Source organism: Anser anser (assembly GCF_964211835.1).
Source record: "Anser anser genome assembly, chromosome: 4".
In the NCBI taxonomy this organism is placed as follows: domain Eukaryota; kingdom Metazoa; phylum Chordata; class Aves; order Anseriformes; family Anatidae; genus Anser; species Anser anser.
The window spans coordinates 29,157,920-29,182,519 of record NC_139724.1 but is presented as its reverse complement, the minus strand read 5'-3'; the positions used below and the strand labels follow the sequence as shown (position 1 = coordinate 29,182,519).

General features: G+C 35.8%; 1 protein-coding gene across 30 annotated transcripts in view; it reads right to left on the bottom strand.

The window, feature by feature from the left end:
* MARCHF1 (membrane associated ring-CH-type finger 1) overlaps positions 1-24,600 on the bottom strand; it is a 239,566-nt gene that overhangs the window by 75,445 nt on the left and 139,521 nt on the right. Inside the window, exons 1-2 of one of the 30 annotated variants that reach the window (XM_083834620.1) lie at positions 801-1,837; positions 677-712 (exon numbers count right to left, since the gene is read on the bottom strand). The exons of 28 other annotated variants lie outside the window; for them this stretch is intronic. The gene's annotated coding sequence lies outside the window, so the exon portion shown is untranslated. Of the gene's footprint in view, positions 1-676; positions 1,838-24,600 lie in introns of those variants that run through there. One more of the 30 variants, XM_083834619.1, reaches the window with a different exon arrangement.

The window sequence follows — 24,600 nt, the reverse complement described above, 5'->3', positions numbered from 1 at the left end:
TATCTTTTTGGAGCTCAAATTTATCATGACGAAATTCTGCATCTGGGCTCAGGATGCAGTTGGACATGATGGTTTTTCTTGCCTTAAGATCTATGCATTTGTTCCAGACTTCAAACATTGAGAAACTCAAAACTTTCCGATGAATTTTTCACATCACATCCAGTTCCCCTCCACGCACTGCATGAACAACTGTGAAGGAATCCTACAAAAAGCTGGAGTTGTGTCCATGGGACAACAACACAAAGAAATATACCCTCTGGATGATTATACGCAAAGAGACAGAGGCCAAAGAAAGACTAAGAGCAGCAATTTGCAAAATGAATAAACATAAAAAGGAGTTATGCCACGCGTGCTTTCTGTTCCACAACTCCTGAGAATAATTAATCTCGAAACCCTGATGGGTAGATCAGTGCTATGTCTTTAGACACTAAACTGAGTATTGTACTGGGAACTTGAAGGAACTAAATGAACAAGCAAGAAATGAGAGAAAGACAAAAAAAATAGCTCTTTTGTATTAGTTGTACATTCTTAACAATCTTAGGTTTAATTCATAGCCCCACAAGCTGCTAAAATGAAAAGAGATTTCAAACAAAACAGTTTTAAAAGATAAGCAGGCTCAATGGCTTTGGAGAAAGGGAGGGAGCAATCCAAAAACAAACAAACAAATATTAAATACCTCTTATCAGCCTCCTGCTCCCAGGTTTGGTTTTGCCTGGGGGAAATAAAAGGGACATTTAGACATTCTTTCAAGCTTCTTCCTCCTGGGAGCACTGAACAGAGGACTTGGGAAGGGACGGTACCAGCAGGAGCTGCTCCTGAGAGCTTGCTGGCAGAGCCAGTTAGTAACAAAAGCCAGAGACGGGCACCTGCCCAGCTGGCTAATCCCCTCGCTGCCAGCCTGCTGGCAGCAAACATCTCAGGCCACCTGAAGGCTGTTAGCGCTCCTTCTCTCCTGCAGAAGGCACAGACCCAAACACACTGTTCCATCTTCCCAGGGGAATATCACCTCTACGCCGTCCCTCAGTCATAATGGCAAATCCTACATTATAAGAAAGTTGTAACACTCCCACGCCACTTTGCTATGCCGATCAGTATTTGTACGTTTTTCCCCTGCCTCTGAAGTAACATCCACTTGTCTATCCTTGAGCCGAGCTGTTATTTCCTATCTTGCTACTATTGCTTTTTTTTTCAAGCCTCACTTGTTTTTTAGTGGTTTTCAGCTAAATCTTTTTGATTCGTAATTTTTGAGCTGTGATCGAAATACACAAACAGCTTAGATGTTTTGTCTAGGGTTTGCTACCGACTTAAATGGTGTCATCACAGCATCTAGTGTTATTTACTCTCACATTCATTATCTATATTCTCACATGCCTGGTTGCACTGAAGACAGTTTTGAATCCCAAGGAAGATTCCCATGATGAGTTCATACTGACCATTTTTTGGAAAGAGATAATTTTGCACGCCTCGTACCTGATTCCAAATCATCTCATTTAACTTCCAGTATTTTTCCATGGTAAACAAGGAAAAATGAACTGGCTTTGGACCAGCCTTTTTACTTTTTATGTCACATGAAGTGGAAGCTCCTTGCTGAACACTTTCAGCTTCAGTCTCTACTATATGCAAAACAGCTAGCTGAAAACTTCACTGCTTTACTTCCCTGCATCCTTCCTTCTGTTCAAGATTAACTCTGCAATTGCTCTTCCTACTAACTGATACATTTGTTTTTGCACTGTGTTTTGTGTAAGGCAACTTTTCATCCAAAGCCTTCAGGAGCAGTTTGCCTTGTATTCTTTTTCTTCCATGATAACAAAAGAAAGAGGAGTGCTTTCTGAAAAGTATCAGCAGCACGTTATCGGTGCTGTGCTCGGCACTGATGAGATCACACCGAGAGTGGCGCGGACAAGGACAGGCACGTAGGAAAGATTAATCGAAACGGGACTAGGGGCAGAAAGGCCAGCTGAATCATTAGAGAAATGGAAAGCCTGCTTTTCCAAGAGAGGCCTAAAGAGTTTGGCTGGTTTAGATTAGCAAGAATGAAGCCTGAGATGGACTATCTGCTACGTACAGATACTTTTGTAGTAGATTACCACGGACAGGAAAATTAAAGATAAACCAAAGCGTGCACAAAATATACAGGTATAAAATATACACAGAGTGTACTTAGGCAAGACAGAAGAGATTCTCAGTCATCAGAAAAAAAACTTCCCACTAAAAGGAGAGAAAACACATCTGTTTGGCAAGAAATTAAAGAATAATGTGAAAACGATAGCAGCAGGTGACTGGACTCAGTGAAGTTTTTCGTTTCCATTTTCACAAAAATTGTTGCTTGGGTAAATATTTTTTCCTAGAGCAGTCCTTCCACTGAAAATATGACCTTGTGAAATTTCAAAGTATTCATGCCAACAAAATGAAAAATTTAGTTTTAAACATGGCTGAAGCCTAGAACAACAAACTGCCAGAGCGATTCCAATAAACACATCCCAAGCTTCAGTTTTGAAATTCCTAAGACATGTACAATGGCAGAAGCACCTTGTTGCCATTGTCCCAAACACCCCTATGAAGCATGCAGTCCCACACTTCAGAACAAACGTATTAAGGCAGTTTAGTGAAGATTTTCTAAGGTGTAACATGGAAAAGGCAGTATAAGTTAGGCATTCATGACAACTAGCATGAATATGAAAAATCTGGCTTGAGATTGCCCTAAAACATTACAGTGTCTGTTTCAAACACAAAAGTCAATTTTCAACAAAAAGCTTTACGTGCCTTTTTTCTTATCTTGGACAAAAGACCTCAGATTTCAACAAGATGACAATGGTGGTGTTTTTTTTTTCCTAATGAGTGATATTTTGGTAAGAACATTCCTCAGGAACATGACACAAAACCACATGCTGAATCTGAGATGTAAATCTGATACTAAATTAAACCTGAGATGAAGAATTCAATTTCTATCATTTACCACTTCCTGAATTATCCCTTAGTACCAGCAGAATTTATTCTCTTCCTTAATTAGTCAGCTTCATTTTCCTCTTTTATCTTGTCAGAAACAAAATAATTAACGCGTTATTTGCATTTGGGCTTTTCTAATCTGGCATTTCTCTTTGCTCATCTAAAGGCTATTTGTATTCATCATTACTTTTTCTTTCCCAAATACATTTTGGAGTTTTCCACCTTTTCCTACTTTTCAGTGGTTTTATTTACACTAAACCCTACAAGCAAACTAAGCTTCAAAACCATGTTTGTGAATATTCATTCCAATGCAAAATTTTTACTTTAGCTGGGATTATGCCCAAGAGTGACCTTCCTTCCTCAGCATCCTAGCAAACAATTTTTAAGATTTGAACACAGCAAATTTATGCAGAGACTTTGGAATTTTTCCCAAAATAAAAGTCAGTATTTGCATCAAGGCATCTTGTATACCTCCTGGAAACTAAACCAAAACCTGAATCTTTCAAAACAAGATCTTTCAAACTGAACTTCCACCAATACATTTTCAGATGGGAGTTTTGCTAGATATGCACATTTGAGAAGCAGTGCAGAACCACAGTGTATCACTTTAGGATCACAAGCACCTCATCAGGAGAGCCCACAGAACTACAGTAAATAGGCAAGGGGAGTGAGACCCAAGCAGAAACCACTTTTCATATCAGAATAGTATACAGGCCATAGCTACCTGAGGTAGGGATTGCTCATTGGCTTCCAGTATTATTATAAGTCCAGCACAGCTGCTTAAGTTTCTTTCAACATACTTCAGCTTGCTTGCACACACCGTTTCACAAGCAAATTAAATGTGTCTGTACTTTTTACCTGTTCCTTCTGCAGGTCTCTAGAACAGGATACCTCACTAGAGAAGATTCAGGGACACACTGAGCAGGTTCTCAATTGTGATTTCATTTCCTTATACTGTTGGCATTTATCAAGTAAATCAATTGGATATTTATTGCCATGAAAAACTTATTTTCTGTAAAATTCAAAAAATAATCATTAGCATTTGTAAAAAAAAAAGATCAATTTTTCAACTTTCCCGTGAAATAGCTGTCAATAAAACTGTTTTAATACAGCTAAATGCAATATTAATTTCATTCAAAATATTTCCTATGACAGCAAACCATTATTCCCAGCTATGACATAACACCAGTACCTTATGAGATTTCCTTTAAAACTTGATAATGCCCTGAATCCTTGACTTCCCTCTCGTTTTCAGAGAGGCAGGCATGCCCTCTTCTTTTGAAGGTGGCAACCCTCCACTGCTCAACTTGTTCTGTTATTCAAATCTTACTCTAGTAAGTTAATATTAAAAGGAACAAGAATAAAGTCAGTTCTGGCCTGCCTGTTTTCAAGTGGCACCATTTGAGTAAATATGACAACCTGGACTGCATCTCCATTGTCTGGAGTGAATTTGATGTAGTAGGATTGATATAAGGCCTTGATGGAGCACTATTGCATCTCTGCCTATGGGAAAAACAGGGCAGTAAAAAGCTTGTACAGGAGACTTCACTAGACAACGTTCAGCCATTAATCAAAGATGTTTTATTCATGGGAAAGGTTTTTTCTCCCCCTCCACCTGCCCCAGCACTTCTATACTGCGCATCTGATTCAGCAACTGTCACTTCAGTTGACATGAAATTATAGACAACAAAATTATACCGAAATCTGTGCAACTTTCACAATTTTATTGCCTAGGATTCATTTATATTCAGATTTTCAAAATGTTGCACACACCAATATACATCTGCTTTCATTTTGTAACTCCATGCATTTTGCTAGCATGTTATTATAATACACACCTAAGTCACCAGCTATACAGTAACACTTAGGAGACTAGCAAATACCTAAAGAGCTATTCTCGTTTTATTCTATTCAACTTCGGCAGTAAGACAGAGCATTAGATTTCATCATTTGATTTGGGTGCAATAATGAGTATCCAATTCAAAACTAAAGATAACTCGGCCCTGTTGTTAGATTCACACAACCTAAACCAGAAATGCAGTGAGAAACGCTCCTAACCTGTGACAGCAGGGCAGCTTTATAATCAGAGAAGTACATTTTACATTCTAAATCACACCATGCTCAGTGGCCTATGCATCGTGTCACTCCTTTAACCTAGCAGAACAAACAAAATTACAGTCTCTGACAAATAGTCAAGTTCAGCTAATTTCATCATTTTGACTACCCACAACTGACATGAGACTGTCACGAGTTCACAGCACATGCTAAAAAGAGCTGAAGAAAACCATACTTTAGTCTTCCCTAGCTGGACAAACCCCAAGATGGCTGTATGATTACAGCAGCAGCACCTGAAAGGAACATGTTCTGTTCTTACCATGTCTTCCTTCGGTTATAAATGAACAGGCAGTGAGAAAATACATTTTCATCTTGTCTAGAAGAACCCTGTTTACACAAGTGCACGACTGGGACTGGCTGCACTGGTACGTACTGACTGTTGCAGTACAGATTGCAGTGAAGGACATGTGCAGATTTGTACATTCATGTACTACCTCTGACCTGTGCTCAGCATTCTGCTTACTGTTATCAACCAACTGCAATGGTGCCCCTGGTGTTTCATTCGGACTTTATTTACGATAGAGAAAACAATGTGTAAAATTCCCATTCAGTTTGGTGAGAACATAAAAAGCTTTAGTGCAAACCTACACACTCAGTGTAAAGCCTCAGCTTGAATGATCAGGACTGCTGATCATTTTGCTTTCATTTATTCTACTCATAAATTGAAACCTGCTATGTGGGCATGGCTAAACAGCCACATAATTGTCATGAAGTCATTGTAACGCTGGAAACACAAAGTCATTGTAATGCTGGAAATATAAGAATTAACACAAATTGCCTGATGATATGCTCATGCTCCCAGTGAAAGCTACCACCAGCATTCCTTGCAAGTCCTGTGTCACCCTGTTGTCAGAAACCTGGAGCATCACCGTGTCCTGAAAACCATCAGATTTATTTTAAAGTTTGTTTAAAAAACAAAAACAAAACAGTAGCAACTCTGCACATCCCCCAACCCCTAGCTAAACTGCTTGGGCATGCTTATAGCCACTAAAATAAAAATAAAAAATAAAAAAACCCTGATCTTAACATTAGTTTACCTTCATTGACAAAAGCTCACTTTTCTTCTTCAAAAATTTCATAGATTCGAATCACTCTGCAAATTCCTGTGCTTAAAGAAAGTACGGTATAATGCAGCAAAATCATTCCCTGTTTTCACAGATAAATTTGGGAACACAAATGCTCTTGCTGGTGCCATGAGATACTTGTAAATTTCCCATTTATATTATTTTATAATTTATATAATTTTCCCATTTATAAGTAATGTAAAATCTGTATCCCAAATACTCGAGTATTAGAAAAGGAAATTAAAAAGACAAGCAATATAAACTGAAACAGTGTAGTCATGTGTGGTGCTATTTCTATGTTACTAAAATATTATGTGACCTTAAATAGAAGGTACTTAATCATACAACTGGAAGCAGCTTTAGTCATACTTAAGTGTTGGCATTTTCATCTACACCAACTACTATGTATACATCGATATTTAGCAATTTAGCAGGAACCCAATGTCTCTTTTTAACTTTCCACATTACTAGATATTTTATAAACTAATCTTATTGTACAGTGATAAAATTAGTATTATGATTAACAAGATCCTTGACAATTTTAACTCAGAACTGTTTAAATAACATATACTTCAGCATATCATACATACAATGAGAAATTACAGAATTACTGAAATTGTAACAGTTTATAATTATAAATTATACGACAGTTTGCTGCCAACTATAAAATACTAACTAGGTAGCTGGTTAAAAATGCTGCATTTATACATCCCAATGTCTTTGTGACACAGAAGGACAAAAAGCACATTTAACATTCCTCCCAACATATAAATCCCTGAGCTGTTTCTAAAACAGGCTGAGTGTTTCAAAGATGCTTGAAGATTCTCCTACAAAAGCCAAGTACCTCATTTCTAAAGTTGTACGATCCCACTTGGAAATCTTAATTTAAAATCCTCTTAGGCTACCAGTACAGGATACCAGAAGGATAAAATTAGGAATTCACTCAGCTAACAGAAGGCATAAAATAAAAAATACATGCTCCTAACTGTAAGTATAAAAGGACTGCACAATCGAGAATAGGCACAACTAATAACATATAATAGAGGACTGTATGAAAACTTTGCCTTATGACACTAAGTTCACTGCCTATGCACTTTTAGCCAAAAAAGCAAACTTCATCATGTCTTCCAGGTGAGGGGTAACAAAGGTAGTGTGTGCACTCAACAAGTCATCGGCAGTGCCAGCTTCACGACTGTCTAACAGCCCTTACTGCCTGCACTGGTGGCCTGTGCAGCCCTTTCCCCCTCTGGAGCTGCACTTCTTGATCTCCTCCCTTCCAGCTTTTCATCGCATTAAAAATCACATCAAAAATTTTAATTATTATTTTCCAGGGAGAGTGATAGCATGTGACTCCAGTAAAGCCTTTGAACATGAAGCCTTTCCCACCTTTGTATGATAACTCAGCGGTCTGCATAATTCATGAAGACAGATGAAAGTCGTCTTTCCCTGTAAATACGTCAGGCAGAAAAACAACTTTGAAATCAAACTGAGGGAAAGATTTAGATCAGACTTTGAGAGCTAACGCAGAAAGCCAACTTGCCAGCGTTACAGCACCTAGGTATCACAGAGGGTCTGCACAAGTCACAGGCAGAGTTCAGCCCACACTGAAACCAAAATTTGAGTTTTAGCCAAGTGAAGGGAACCTAAAGTTAGAAGTAGCTTAGCTGATATGCTTTCAAAGGTATTTCACATTCTTTAGATTTCTAACAGGAAAAAAAAAACTGCCTAGTTTAATTTTTTTTTAATTGTGACTTGATCAAAGGTTGACAACCCTGAAGATCGTATTAATTGGCGGTAATGATTAGAGAACTTAAAAGATTGTTTCTTTTGCAAAATTCACACAACAGTCTCAAAATTGATCAGAAAAAGAAAATGCATGCCGCATCCCTGGGTAATCTTCCATATTTTTTTTCTTAATCTGGGCTAAGAAGGAGACATACAGAAAGGTCTTTCGTAAGAACCCATATCAGATTTGATAACTTACTTCAATACACACCTAAGTAGGAGCCTAGGGATATCACTAATCATAATAAAATGCAGTAGTTGTTCGCACAATCAGTAATTAAACATTGGAACTCCGCCAGAGAAATTGAGAGACGTTAAAAGTTAATGTTCAATGGATATTAAAAGGAATGCAATTGGAGAAATTAATGAAAGAAAAACCATTTATCAAAGGCTGTTCAATGCCCTCTGGAAAGGTTGGACGTGGTGCTTAGGGACATGGTTTAGTGGGTGACATTGGTAGAAGGGAGATGGTTGGACCAGATGATCTTGGAGATCTCTTCCAACCTTAATGATTCCATGGTTCTATGACATCCCACGTGGATAAGGAAGACATGTGAGTGCAGGTCTCTCCAGAGGTGAGGAGAGTCCCACCCGAAGTGACACCTGATGCTCTTCTACAGGCTGCCGTAGGAGGTGACATGACAATGAGCTAGATCAATCTATTAATAACCACCCAAATCATTCAATTTTGGATTAATCTGGCTTTGGTAACCATTTTAATGTCCATCTTTTCTACACAGGTAAGGGATGTAGAGCTCCCAAGTTCTGAACTTCTTTACAGCTTTCTCATTGTTTAATGGTATAGAAAAATAACTCCAAGAGCAGCACATTATTTCAACATTAGAAGTACAATGGATAACACTGACCTCAGCCATACTGCAGCATCCTTTAAAACCAAAAATGAAGTGTATGGCTTGCTTTATTTAATACTCAACCTCATATAAAGATGCTGCATTTGTAGCTATAGCAAGAAGTAAACTTTGAATTACAATCACTGTTGCATGCTAAGTAGTGCTTGCGTGTGCTAAGTGCTTTTGTAAAAGCTGCATCCACTATACAACAAGAAAACAAGAAAATTGATGTTGTAATTACTGTGTGTCCAAGAACTCAGTGATGGATGGTATTTTCTTGATTTTTACTTTCAAAACAATGCCCCCTCAAAAGATAAATTTAAGAAACATACCAAAACAGCATCTGCTGGGAAAATAAATAAATAAATAAATGAAAGCTTAAGAAGACAAGAGCCAATTTTCAGATTTTCTTTTTTGTTGTTTCATCTTGTTGATCTCTAACTACAGATCAGCCCCAAGGTTGCTTATCTTGCAAGATCTGACAAGATCACAGGTCATGACACTAAAGTTATAAAGGATTAATGTTCTTCGTTACCATACTCACAGTTACTTCAGGGAGTGAGATAAAAGGAGCAGAGAAAAGGAATAATAATAAAAAAGAAAGAAAGAAAAAACAAAATAAAAAATGATAAAAGTACATCGGGTAGGCCCAAGTATATTTAGTCCTCCTCATCCCTCAGCTTGTATGTGTGTATGCGTTTCAGGGACATGCTGACTACAAACCATGGCTAAGGGATGCACTTCTGAAAGCATTTAGTTGTCCTGCCTATTGAAACAGACAGTCCTTTACAGTGCCACAACACGAGCGTTCAGCTAGATCGTTCATCTGAGCTCAGCGAGGACTGCTGCCATTACTGCGCAGGGAACCTTCTCCCAGCCAAGAGTGCTCAGGTAAGAAAGAAGAGTTGGGTGCACCATTAAAATAAGCCATGAATCTTTCATACTATTTGCTAAACCTACCTCAGCTGATTATTCTACACACCGGTTTGCCCAAATCTATTCTAATCTGGAAGTTAGACAAGACTTTGCAAATCAAACCAAATATTTTCCTGGGGTGTAGATTTAACCTTTGATTACAAATGAAGCTCATTTCAAAAAATGTATTCCTCTCAAGAACAGTATACTTGTACTATTACATGAGTTGAAGTATATTTAAAATTTACAGAAAGCTGAAAGGTAAAATAATACAAAATTGTTTTGAAAATCCTCTCTAAAAAGTAAAAGGTGACATCCGTAAGACATCCATGGTGAACATAATATTAAGACTTTGAAACCAAATTCTACAATACTTCCCTCCTAACTGCGAAGACCTTTACAACTGGGGATGACAGATCTGCAAATACATCTGCAAATGTATTGCTCTAGGGGAAGCGGAAGGAAACAGTAGGAATGCTACGGCATATATAAAAATATATATTCTGAGTGTGATTTGTAAGTTTGAGAAATATAGAAAGTTTTGGCTTTTATCATTTAAAACAAGAACCTAGAATCATAAATAAAATAAACCTGTACTTTTAAAATCACATTTGAAAAAATCTTTACTAAGCAAAGAAACTCAACCATCACTGGATTTTTATTTATTAAAAAATAAAGGAATTTCTTACAAGACAAAGCAAAATCCATTTTGTCCATTTTTGGAACGTGAGACTTACAGAACAATAAAAAAACCACAGTTACATGAACATTAGAAACAGCTTAATGATTGTGAAACTTTCATCACAGCAAGCTCTTGGCAGCGTAGGCTTTACTGAGAATTGTAAAACAGTTGCAGCTATACTATTTTCATGACTATAACTATCTCAGGCTATCCAAAGCCAGAGGCAGCAACTGGAGGACCATTAGAGAACAATAATAAATTTTCTAGAACAGGCAAGTTATCCACAGACACACTGGTGAATCTTTTTTTTATATTCTGTTTTAAAGATAACCTACAGGTCAAATGCATTGAAATACATTCAGTCTTCACTCTCAGCTTTCTAAATAATGCATTTTAAAAGCTGGCATTCCTTAGATCTTCATTTAGTATTGAGGTCGAAGGAGAAAGGAGTGAATACATAAACATCTTATTTTTCATTTTCACATAGCTGATTCTCCCCACCCCTCCTGATTTAAAAAAAAAAAAAATCAAGTTTTTTCTATCCTCATTCTTTGTCATGGCACAAGAAACAGTAACTTAACACTCACATCTAAAATGCAAGTATTAGTCCTTTTCCAAGGTATTTATAAATGAAATATTACCGAAGTAATAATGGAAATGGTCTAATTCTTTTATTATTTTTTTTTAATGTAAGTAATAAAAATAGTAACTATGTAGCCCGTAGTACAGCTTCCGGTACTCTATGGACCAGCTGATTAACACAAAGAATCAGCTAATAAATCTAGAAGTAATTATGGTTGGGGGGGTGGGGGGGGAGGGGGCTGCAATCAGTTCAAGGCAACTGAATTGTTTCTGAAAAGTTTCTGGATAACTTTTAAAAATCTGTACGCTACTTCTGTGCTCGTTTTTTTATGTAAGCTCATTTTTTTTTATGTAAAACATATATCTTCTATGTAGAATGTGTAGTCAAACAAGACAAAAAATATATATATATCAGGAAATGTGATACCAGAGATTTCATACTTCCAGCCCTCATTACAAAGTCTGGCACAGAAGTGTAAGCACTAAACCTGAGACCACCGAAGTGTGCCAAAAGCCCAGGAGAAGAGGTCGGTTTGTTGAAGGAAGAATGCCCACACCAACACCTGCAATTCTGTAGCAGCACAAGTGTCATTTGGTAGGTAAGCTGGTGTCATTATTTGGAACAACACATAAATAAATGAACTGTGTTCGGCACATTCAACACTATATTGTCTGCAGGGAAAGGCAAACTACTAAGCTGTTTTAGAGAATTGTCTTGCTACATTCTTACTAATATGGAATAAAACCAAAGACGTTTTGCATACCATTTCAAATAAAGATACAGTAGGAGGTTATTCAGAGCAGTCTCTTCTATTTCTCTTCAGTTTTAAATTGCATCTAATATAAAAATGCATAGAAATGTTCAAAACTGTACTACTTTAATGGTAATGGGAAATAGTGGCTATATTCACTTTTCAGAGAAGTTCTAGCAGATTAAGTCAGAAATTGTATTTACTTTTCTGGAGAGAGTCACTCTCCAATTCTGCAAGCTGGCTGGGATTCTTTTTAGTTCACTTCTCTGAAGGCAATCTGTATTAAAGCAGAACAAAAGCTCCTAATCAGGTAAACACAAATACTGAGCTTCTAGTATCTCCCTTTAACACACAAGGTGCCGTTCATCCCACTACACTGCTCTGAATGTAAAAAACAAAGGAACAAAAAACTAGAGAACTTGGTCTGATCCCCTGTCGACTAACAGGAAGCAACATTCTCAGATATTCTTCCATCATTATACATACTTTGGTTAAAAAAAAAAACAACAGTTTGCCTACACTGTGCAGTAAGGAAATGAAAAAATAAAACGAGAAAACAAGAGAAAATGGCCCTTACAAACCAAATTCATAATAACGTGAGTAGATTTCTAAATGACTAAAATGTTTAAAAAACAAAAGAGGATTTTTTTTTTTTTGGTAGGATTTTGTGCTTTGAGTTTTGGCTTTGTTTCTTACATATAACAATAGCACATTCTGGACCTAAGTATACTTCTTTAGGCAGACAATTTGATAGTCACTTCTGAATGCACAGATACACAGATAGGCAGAAACAGATCCCATTCTGACTGGCCTTTATGCAGTTAATTACATCCCAAAAATAAACGAAATACACAGATAACTAAAGCATATTGAATTTTCTCATGTATGAAAATAAATTGCTTTCAATTATTTTTTTTTATCTGCAAGAAACCAATTGCTTTACTGAATGCTTTGAATTGAGAATAAATATACAAAATTGCTAAGCTAATTGCACATCTCTTGCATCTGAGAAGCTGATAAGCAACACATTTTCAGCAACAGGCACTGACTGACCAAAGCATTAACTCATGTTACTGCCGTCCGCATTATTTTAAAAATATCTCTGCAAATGGTTCTATAAATGCTAAACATCGAGTTGGAAAAAGAAGCCACCTACACCTAATCTCTGCTGTATTAAGTAATGCTGAAGACATTGCAGATGGGAGACAGGATCTTTGTGCCAGTTTAAATTCCGGGCAGTGCACTGATGACAGGACACAGTAAGAGCTACACAACGGTATTTCCCACTGCAGCTCTACACAATTTGAAGTCATGGTGCTTTCAGTGACAAAGAGGACACCATGGAGCAGCGAAGTGATGCTGCTGTGGGGTAAGAACATAACGCTCCATCTTTTTTCCTCCCTCTAAGTCCAGTTATTTATGTCACAACAGTAGATTTTTTTATCTATTGATGAAACTCTTTCATATCCCAACTAGATAAGAAAGCTCCTTTTTTTTTTTTTTTTTTTTTTTTTAAGAAAAACAGATCATACTTTCAAGATTGGTACTAGACGTAGTATTTCCTCAGTCACTCCTGTGTGTGGACACATACCACACGAATGCTTTTTCTTGCTGTTAAACAGAAAGCTCCTGGGTCACCTGTATCACTGAAATAAAGTTTTACTCTCACACTTTGCAGAATTCTTTGCTTTTTAAACACTGCTTCAGAGCCACGGGAAAAAAGTTTTTTGACAAACACCTTTACATTAATTATGTTATACTGTATGTTAGGCTAGAAAGAAAATAAGATTGCTATTCAAATCAAGCAGGCAAAAGGAATCACCTTATGATTAAAGTATAGAAATAAGATGACTATTTGTGGCTCCCATCAATGACGGTGTGTGTGTAAACTCAAAGGTTCCTTAGAACAGATCTTCAGAAGAAGCAAATTACCAATGATAGTCTTCATTTTTACAGTGTATTTTAACACACTTGCAGATGCATACTTGCACTACCATAAGAGTGTAGGCACCCGTGAACACTTCAAAAAAACTATTTAGTCGGAACTGTCAACATAGTGAATATGCAGCCTTGCAGACAGCATTGCCCATCCCTACTGCTCAATACATTAGCTGAATTGTGAATACGTAGAGATTTAAAAAATATATATATATGGAAGGAAAGGAACAGGCTTTTTTGAGTGAAGTAAATTCATATCTGTCCAAGATATTTACCAAAGTGGAACTGATATCTGTGTGTAAACATTTTTTTTTCCTATTCCTTTGCTCATTTCATTTCTCTATGGGGAATTAAACATAACAAAGAAAAAAAACTTTTGACTGAATCATCTTCTTGTTATTCCAAACAATCCCTGACTGAGACCTTACACCTAAAAATCACACACTGACACTTCGAAAACATGTCTTTACAGAACAGGATTTTCAGAGAGGGGGAACACCAGTAACTATTTAAAGTTACTAGGAGATTAACACCTCCCTAAAAATGACATCATTATCTTGAATTGGCCATCCAAAAGAGGAAATCTTCACGATTTTATCATCTCTGTTTTAGGTAAAATGGTTTCAACCATGGCAGCAAAGAAACTGAAGGGAAATCATATTTATTTCTTCTGTATATTCAAAGTACCCCATACTACTGGAGTTCCACAGGAATCATTACTGATGTTTTGACAATCTAGTAATTATCTAAGCAGTTATAAAATCAGTTTAAATTGATTAATTGAATTGCTCATTTTTTCTGTTTTGTTTTTATCAGCTGTTATTAACATTTCATGAGCATTAATATTTATAAATTACAAAGATTACAAGAAGCAATTAGCACCTTCCAAAATAATATTACCCAGAGAAAACAAACATCAAACATGATTAAATAAACTCAGGTTTTCATAATAAAAAAAATAAATTAAATTATTTCAGCATCAGGAAATACTGTAGTCTAAATTAGTGTCATTTACTGAGAAGAATATATGCCTGAATCCAAAGAAGTACAATTCTATTTCCCCACCATGCATGCAGCCCGAGCAAACAACTCTGCTGTACTACATGCCCAGACTACCAACAGAACAGTTTGCTCAGAAGCATCTGCAATGACTCTGTGGCCTGCATCTACAGCAGGTCTGAGGTCCATTGGACCTACCTGCCTCCTGGTTCAACATTCACACCGTAAGTTACACTACACATCACTATAAATTTATGCAACCCGCCCTCACGCTTACACTAGGCAGAGTTTGTACTCAACAGCTTCTCTGTGAAACACAAGTGGCAGCGACTCTGCAGCTACTTCACAGTTGGAAATTTTTCTTTAACAATTCTTCCCATTAAATACTTTTTCCAATGGTTACAATGAAAATGCTAATTATGGACTGTCTGACAGCAAAGACAGCCTCACAACAGAGTGCGGATTCTTGCTTGGACCTCAGGACACTATGAAATTATACTCGAGATGGGTGAAATGGGATTGTATTGAAAGAATACAATCTTGTATGTTCTTCAAATGAAAAAAAAAAAAAACTTTAAAAAAAAAAGAGAAAACTCTTTCTTCCCTCTCTCAGCAGCAAAAAGAGTGCAGAATTCTTAACTCAGGAACAAAAACAAAATGCAGTTGGGATCACCTTTACAATACGCTAGAACGAAGGTAGCTAAAGCATGGAAAAGCAGTAATGTGCACAGCACATATAAGCACACCTCAGAGCAACTTTAAATATAATTCTGGTACATGAAAAAACCATCACCTCAAATCTAAGAATAACAAACACATCTCAAAATTTAAGTGCATCATTTTTGCAAAAATAACTTTGTAGAACACGACCTCCTCTTTGTAGTATCCAAATATTTCCAAAATCAACATTAGTCATGTTTTTCCTCTTTTTCTCAGATCATGGCTACATTGTACTTCACAAAATTCTGTTTCTGCAACACAAGAAAAGAGGAAAAAAAAAAAGATACTATTATTCTCCCTCACCGGGAGACAACCAGTGTTTAATTTTCATATATAAAAATTCTAAAAGCATGGCTACATCCGATGCCTTTCTTCTTAATGTAGGGTGGGTCAAATACAAGACACAATTTTACCATACCTTATGAAAAATTATCAACAAGTCATATAAATTGCAACCTACATGGATATCAAGTGAACATTGTTGGGGTCAATGAAGTCTAAAGAAAGAGGAAAATATTAAATATGAAGCACAGAAGAAAAGAGACTTTACTGCACAATAGATCTTCACAAAGGATGAAATCAAAACCCTTCTATTTAAACAATAGTTAAATGATCAGTTAACTCATGATTAAATCTACTGATATGCTCAAAGGTATACCTTTCATAACACCGATTTTATAAAATGATTATCAGTGCAAGAAAAGCTAGGATGTATTCAGAGAAAAAACGACAAGAAAACACATGGACAGAAAATCAGGGATAGTAAAAAAATATCCCAAATATCACATGCAAATGCTTCCATTCCAAATTTCAAGGATCGCAGATAAGGTGTTCCTGTAACTCTCAATTAAAAGCCATACTGCATTTCATTGTCAAGAGTATGTTCTTCATATTCAGCCTAAATTTTCCCTTCTTAACCTCATCTTATTATACCTCCCATCTCATACTTGATGAAAGGGCAAGGGAGGGGAATAAAAGATTAACCCCAGATGTAATTAGCCTAATGAGGTCACAAGCAGCTTTCTTTCACAGCCAACAGAGTCAAGAGAAACAATATGGTCAGCATTCACAAATGTCCAGTTGTGACCAGGTACCAATTTCTAATTTAATTGATAGCATTGGCATTTCCTATGAATCCAGATCAAGATTTGAACAAATACTGCAAAACTGTAGCAGGGTACCTGATTCATGCTGTTAATTCCTTGGCCTATCTGTAGATTTGTCTCTAGAAAGCCACTACGTTTATTGTGATATTTTCTCCTCCATCTCTGTAGTAATTTCCCAAACTTATTTAATCTTTCCACTAGCAACCAAGATAGGCCTAATACCTCTGTGTCTGCAGGATTTAAGCACCTTACGATTGTAAGTGAAATTTTATCCTTAATGTTATCATTAGTTCACATTACAGAGGCTGAAGTAATAAAGTAGAAGTGACTTTCACAAAGTTACATGGAAGTTACCTACAGTGCAAGTCAGCACTTTAACCTACATAATAATCATAATCCTTCTGCTTCAGTTCATCACTCTAGCACTTTTTGTTGCTGTTTTTGTAGTATTGGGAGACCATAATTAGCAACCCAGCTAAATAAAACTAGATATTGCCTACACCTCTAGAAAACAGTATCTTTTTATATGCATTCAATGTTATCAATCTCCTCTAGCAACTACAGAGTACTCTATTTACCAAAATAAAAACGTCTTCGATTGTACATTTAGAAATGAGTCAGACTGTCGGTGTCTGGAATACAGACGCTCTTGAATTTGTAAAGTATTCAATGACACTACCAACTGAAAAACAGATAACACCAAATATTAGAATTTCCCCCACAGAGTATTTTTGGAAGAATCTGCTTATAAAGGTTAACTTCAGTTTGAAGATCCAATTTCTTTCCCAGACCACATCATAGCTCAGGGCTCTATCGAAATCTTATAAAAAGACAAACACAAACATGAGTCAGATTTCAAGAGTCCCTACTTAAGCTTCTGTGCTACAGCATGTCTTCGTTACAAAAGGAAGAACCACGGAGAACTGCAATGAATACTCAAGCTGTCTATATACAAGCTGTGCCACTAAATGTTTACGACAGCCCTGTTATTTGCAGATTCATCATGCTGCAGGAAAACCCACCAACAGGTTGTGTGGAATATGAGACCATGAGATTTTAGAGGATAAAGCTGCAGAATCGCCTCCACTACTTTCTTTCAACATAAGTACAATTCATAGCTTTCCTTGCTTATTGTACTCTGGCAACAAACGAATAAGCAGAGACATTTCTTCAATGCTTCCTGTCATCTTGGCTTTCCCATTACAATGTAGGTGCTCAATTAATGATGGGACTGAAGGCTTCACAGAGCTAAAATGAGAACAAACCATTTCACCTTAACAAAGCTTAGGTTAATTACTTGGCCCTGTCTAATTTTCTCATTTTCTAGAACTCATTTTCCAGATAGAAACTGAATGGTGATCTGGTGATTCCCTCTTTTTTTCAATATCTATAACCTGACATCATATAACTTGGAGCTTTTTGCACTTCCAACTAAATCTAAGATTTTTAAGGGACATATTAAAAACCACTAGAAAAAAATATTTTTGAGCTTTCATCCAAAAGTTATGTGAACAAGTCTAGTTTACTAAGCAATAAATCTTCCATCCAGAACTACAGAAAGCTAATACTCTTACAAAGATGACCTTTTTTCCTAAGTGGGACAGACTAACTGGACAGTTCCAACTGTATATTAAAAAAAAAAAAAAAGAAATTATGAATAATTGATAAGAAAGACATTTGAACCGACCTTGTGAGCAGAAGTTGCTATGAGAAACAAAGTGCATTAAATATTGTGGACAATCTATAAAGGGCCTGACTGCAATCTATTCAAACAGCTACACAAATATTTAACAAATATCCATTGCAAATGTCTTTCTCTAGTAATTTGATCTACTGAAAATAATTTCTTGCAAATTCCACAAACAAAAATATTTGTAGAAGTGAATACTTAATGCATAGAAAACATAAATGTTTAGATATAAAGCTAAAGAACATCTTTTTAAAACTTGAAAAATAATAATAGTGTGTTATGATACTGAAGCCAGCATTCAGGAAAGCTTTCCTTTTTAATCCAGTATTTAAGGTATTTTCACTTCTATAAATGCAAAGTACTAGTATTTTTCTGCCTAGTCGCCATTTTTGGTGGGCAAGTATGTCATCTTTCTCACAAGTGAAATAAACATTTTGGAAGTAAAAATTGTCATTTTAAGCCTGTTATAGAAGACATCTACCTGAAATCACTGGTCAGAAAAGTAAAAATTTGACTACTTAGTTCTGTCCTGCTATGAAACTATTAAACAACTCTGGTGTACTGAGGAAGAAACCAAGAATGGGGAATTGTTATTGGGAAGACTTACCAAAAAGATCTGGTCTACATCTGCCCTGCTGTACTGGTTTACAAAAGCACAGAAAAGGACAAATGAATGCTTAGCTTTACATCCTCATACCACATTTGTCGTGAGGGCCAGAAAGCTGTGGTAACCCAGTAGCTTTATATATAACGAAAATCTAAGAGATTGGCCTGGGGTGGCATGACTCCTGAGGCCACTTACAGTTTATAGCACCCATCTAAATAAGAAAGCAATAAATAATTAACACAATACCCTCACAGGGGAGCACACAGCATTGTGCAGAAAGGTGATGCATAGCCCAGTGAGGAATGTCTACCTGTAAAAGCCTGGCAGCAACACAGGACTTGGACATGGCGCCAGCTGGAGCAATGCCTTGCTCTTGCAAGCCCATGGCGCCTGTCCCAGCAGAGCCGAAGGCCTTCATCGGTGTCTCTTCTGCACAGACCATGTGTGTGTTAGAAAGGAACCTCAGAGTAGAAATTACTGTCTGCTATGCACTTCCCAGTTAGTAAAAAATGTAGATTTTGTGTCATCAAGCCATACGGTTCTGCTCTTGTAGTTCACCTGCCCTAAATTTCCCCATCAGAAGGTCCACATACTGTCTATGCAGTTAGGCCCAAAAATTGTGGAGGTAACTTGTCTAATTTCTGTTCTAAAAAGAAGTTAAAATTCTTTTTAAAAGGTGTTAGACCATATGAAGAAAGAAAATAAAAGGTGGGGTGAATCAAAAAGTACAAAGAAAAATGGCAATATGAATCTTAGCCTAAGAATACCAGAACAAATGCTGACTTTAACTGCAAAGCTGCATAAGTTTAATAATACCTCTGAGAAGTAAACCAAACTGTCTGATCACTTAAAATATAGCTTCTCAGCACCAGAAGAACAGAAGGGATAAGCCCAGCTGAGATACAAATCTATAACACCAGATAACAGGAGATATTTAGGATTCTCCACATCCCCAAATAATTTATTCAGACCTTGTAGCTGGCTCCATCAGCTTACCTAATACAGAAGCCAGCAGCAATACATCTGAATCACAAGAAGTTGCATTTTTAACAGTTCCTTTTTTTCCAATGCGTAATTAAGTGTGATATATACTGCACCCAGCAGTGTTTTTGTTTTTCTGGAAGCTTAAGTGAAGGTTTAAACAGCATATAATTTATTATACTGAGCAAATAATTCTGTCTCTTTTGAAATCACATTTCTCTGCAAAATCTATTTCCTTCATAGTTTGATCTGCATATACACACTGTTTGGCTACTATATAAAAGGTAATAGTCGATTTCAAAAAGCAGTGTCTATAAAGAATGTTGTAGGTATAGTATTTGTGGAATTACATGTCAGCTGTTCAGCCTAATTAATGCAAGTATACTTAATAGTTATGCAAATAAGAAATTAATTCAGATGAAACCAACCCCATCTCCTTAGGTAATTATTTTCATCACTTACATCTAGTTTTGGTGTATTAAACTATACAATTTTCTAATAATAAATTAAAATGCTGATCTTAAACATTCCCTCAACCCATCAGATGAAAAGTAACAGGCTTGCACTGTTAAGAGAAACTTTAAGGGATTCTATTTCATAGGATTTTCAGCAAGGAATTACACTGCCATCAGAAATCAGGCAGTCAGACAGTTCAAGCTCAGATCAAGAGACCTTTATTGTTCTGAAATTAAACAGATAAACTATTCTTACTGTTACTCAGAACTTACATATTGTTTTACCAAAAATCAGCAACCCTGTTTATCATCACTGGATGAAAACCACATTCCATCCTTTCTTTCTTTATATTTTAGAACAATCACTAACTTTACATGAACTTTACTCAGTCAATATCAGTAGACCAAATTTGGCAACTTGGGACCTGTGTGCCTATTTCAAACCGATAATTCAATGGCATATTTTACTTTCTCTTGGAGAAGCAGATGGTAGCATCTGATCGCATATTAAAAAAATCCTTAAATTAGCTTCTTGATCATTTGTCCTGAGTTCCAAATATTATTTGCATATAATACCATAAATTACCTACTTACTCATGTAACTATCTATCCACATATATTCACTCATAATTCTATCAGGGAATACAGTAGGGAAAAGTAGTGTGTATTAATGACAGCAGTTCAGCATTAGGTGTGTGTCCATGTCCATTAGGCTCATGTATTTAACAATGAACTGAATTAAGGACCAGTACATACCCAATGCAGAACAGGATGTACGTAACTATTAAGAACATACATTGTGATAATGCCCAAGTTCTGAATTAGAACCCTAAGACACACTAGGTATTTGGCAAAGATATGTAAAGACCCAGGACTGCTTCTCATCAAAGCGCTTAATCAATATTAATAAATATGTCTAAACATTATCTATCACCATAAAAATCATCTGAACTAACCATATATACATATGCTTACAGAATCACAGTATAAATAGGTACTGTCATCATGGAGACAAGTGACTCATGAAGAAAGAATTTAAAATTGTATGTTTTCAATTATATCTACTGCCCTTTCAGAAGACAAAAAGCTGCAAATACTATTGCACAGAATTAGGAGCTTTGAAGATCTGGATTTTCAATTAAGGAGGAAAACATTATTAGTCTTTTCTCAACTCTAGCAGAAGTCAAAGAGAAAGATGAAAAAGATATGAATTTGCATTTAGGAAAAGGAAAAAACTGTGGGGAATAATCTGAAAAACTAGATTTTTCTGAATGAACATATATTTCAGAAGAGATAAATATAGTACATGAAACACATGAAATTGAAAAGCAATTCAGTACTGGATGGTACTGAATAAAGTAATAATTACCAGGGGAAGAAAAAAACAACTCAACAAAAGAAAAAAAAAACTTTTAAAACAAAGTCAAATAGGAGAAGTTCTTTTTGCTAAATAAATATAAAAACTAGTGAATGGAAAAGAATAGAGGGGCAATAATAATTGAAATTGATATAGTCTTAATGTATTGATTAAGACTTAATATAGTATAGGTTTTGTCTCAAAACTAAATTAATATTTAGATACATAAATTGATAAAGTGATTCTAAACCTACACGGTATGACAGGTATGTTACTGGATAGGGAATAATTAGTATCACAATTGTTAGGAATGGAAAACTTGATTCAGAACAATGTGTACAACCAGCCACTCATGTTCAAACAAGCAAGAACACACAAGACCTTTTAAGATACCCATGGGAACATGGAAACTATTAATAATCAGAAGAGAAAGTAAAGCGGAAAAGTTGCATTACAGCTCTATAATAGTAAATATTATGATGAGCATAAGGAAGGATGAACCTTTAAAATTTAGAAACTACACAGACAAAGACAAACAAGTCCAAACTAGTAGAAAACTTAGTTTGAAAAACACTGATTTCTATTCTCTAATGAAGCAAAGTTTTGGACCAACTTTTCAGTAGTTTGCGGACAATATTATGCTTAGGTTGCAAATAATAATGGAAAAATGTTTCCAATAATATTTGAGTTTTGCTGAAATACTTCGGAATTTATTTAATTTGAATGAAGCTAGAACATTTTAACATCAGATAAAATGACACAGTATAGCTGATTTTATTAAACTATTTAGTTCAATAATTTAATGGATTTTCTTTTTTTTTTCCCCTTCTGTACTGCCTTTCAGCAATCCAGTTACTTGCTTAATGAAAAAAATAGCCATTTTTAGTGAGCAATCTGTCAGTGATCATAATCTGCTTCCTACTCCATAAGGCTCCTTTCTTTCACTACAGAAGAAAATATTTCTTTTCATAAACATTAATAAAACACATTCTCAATTTTCAGATCATTCCCCTTTGGGACAGTGGCATTGTGAAATGACCACTTGGAGTTTTATTTTTAAAGGGAAATAAAAGTTTCTTTTGAAAAGCCTTAGCTGAAGTTCTGAAAAGGGGTGTTAAAGACAACTTCTGTATTTCAAATGCAACATGCAGATTTTGTGTTTTTTTTGGTGTTTTGTGTATGTGGGTTTTTTTGTTTGCTTGTTTTTTTTTGTTGTTGTTGCTGTTTTTTTTTTTTTCTTCCCCAAACAACGAATGTATTAACTAGCTGGGAAGTTATATCTAGTTTTACTACAAAATAGCTACTAAAACTCACACTTCAGAATCATGCTTTCAGAGCCATGCACGCATGGGTACATCTCTGTTTAACTTGGCAAGTAGTTACTATCGCTATCAACAATTTATATTACATGCAATCTCTAGCACTTTCACAATATGTGAAACTACATTCAGTCTCCTTCAGGATTCAAGAAAGTAAACAGACAGCAGAGAGATTAACAGATTTACAGGATTTGATAAACCACATGAAAATGCAAGAATCGCAAAGGTTCCATTCCCAAGACAACATTTAGCCAAATAACAATGGAAGTGAGGTTAAAGGAATGCATTTTGGCAAAGATGCAACAGTCTTAAACAAGATCTTCCTACTCCATAGTGATTCCCTGAAAAAGAAGCTGAACTGAAAAGTTAGACCAGAAGCCTTTTATTGTGCTTCCAAAAAAGCTGCTGTGATATTTTGGTGGGAGGAAAATACACATTTTTAGATGTGCCATACAGAAGACATTCTCATTAATCAGAAGTGTACACAAAAGGAAAACAGCAGAAGTGGAAAAAAAAAAAAGAAAGATGTTTCTTATATTGTTCTTATATTATATATGTTCTGATATTTCATTTTGCTTCCCAGCAAAAGCAGACTTGGCACCTATAGTCAAAGGAAGCAAGGAGCTGTTTCTTCTTACCATAAATATGCTCTCGACAGACCAAATAACTCTCCCCCTTACAGGAAGCAAGCTCACCAAGGAGCTGCAGTGCACTGAAAAGTGAATATTAACTCAGAAAGAAGGGGCTAGAATAGGACAGATGAAGTTACAAGTAATTTATTCACTTTTCTGCCTTTTCACTACATTTCCTTTTCCAGTACTAAGCTAAGCAAAATACTTCAGACTTAAAAGCTAAGCTAAGACTAAGCAAAACCGAAACTGATTTGAAACAAGATTTTAGTTTTAAAATGTTCATAATGAAAACAGATTTTCAGCCTACAGTCCACAAGTGGGAAAGACTGCCAGCAAAAGTTAATGCTGGAAGTCACTTGTTTCACAAAGCATTGTACAGAAAGAATAATGGTTGAGAGAGCAGAAAGTGAAGAAAATGAAGAGGAAAGCTTGACAGGTCTCAAGAGATATTACTGCTTTATTTCCTGTTGTGAAGATTATCATCCTATAGCCAATCAGGACATTACAGGACACATAGTATCTTCCCCAGTTGTTTGTATCCCTGGCTTTCTTAGGCACTTCATGAACTAAGCAGCAACCTAGAGCTTCAACAAGCTTGTTTTTGAATCTTAATAAGGTTAAAACATGCTAACTCTACCGATTCAACTGTGATGAACTGCATGCCCAGTTCATCATTTCCAAATCCCACCTGAATGGTTTGAATGTTTACCTCTGAAATATCAAACTGAATTAAATGACTAGCAGTCAAGCAAAAATCAAAATATGCAAATTTTCATATATCTAATCTCCTTGATAGCTGTCTCCTATTACTAGTACTATGTAAACATTAATAGTAATAAAGTTTAAGGGAAAAAAGTAAAAAAAAATAAATAAATATGGGAATAATAAATTTGACATTTCTTGTTTCCTGACTCATTTTTTTTTAATTAATTTGTATTTTTCTTAAAGTAAATAATTCCAGAAAAAAAAGAGCTGTAATAATAATCTAGGATTGAACTCTAAAATTTGCAATTTTTAGTGCTGGCTTTTTTTCTTTTCCTTAGCAGAAACTTACATTCTGTATAATCTACCGTTGAACTAGAAAATTTTGTATGGTCTATTTAT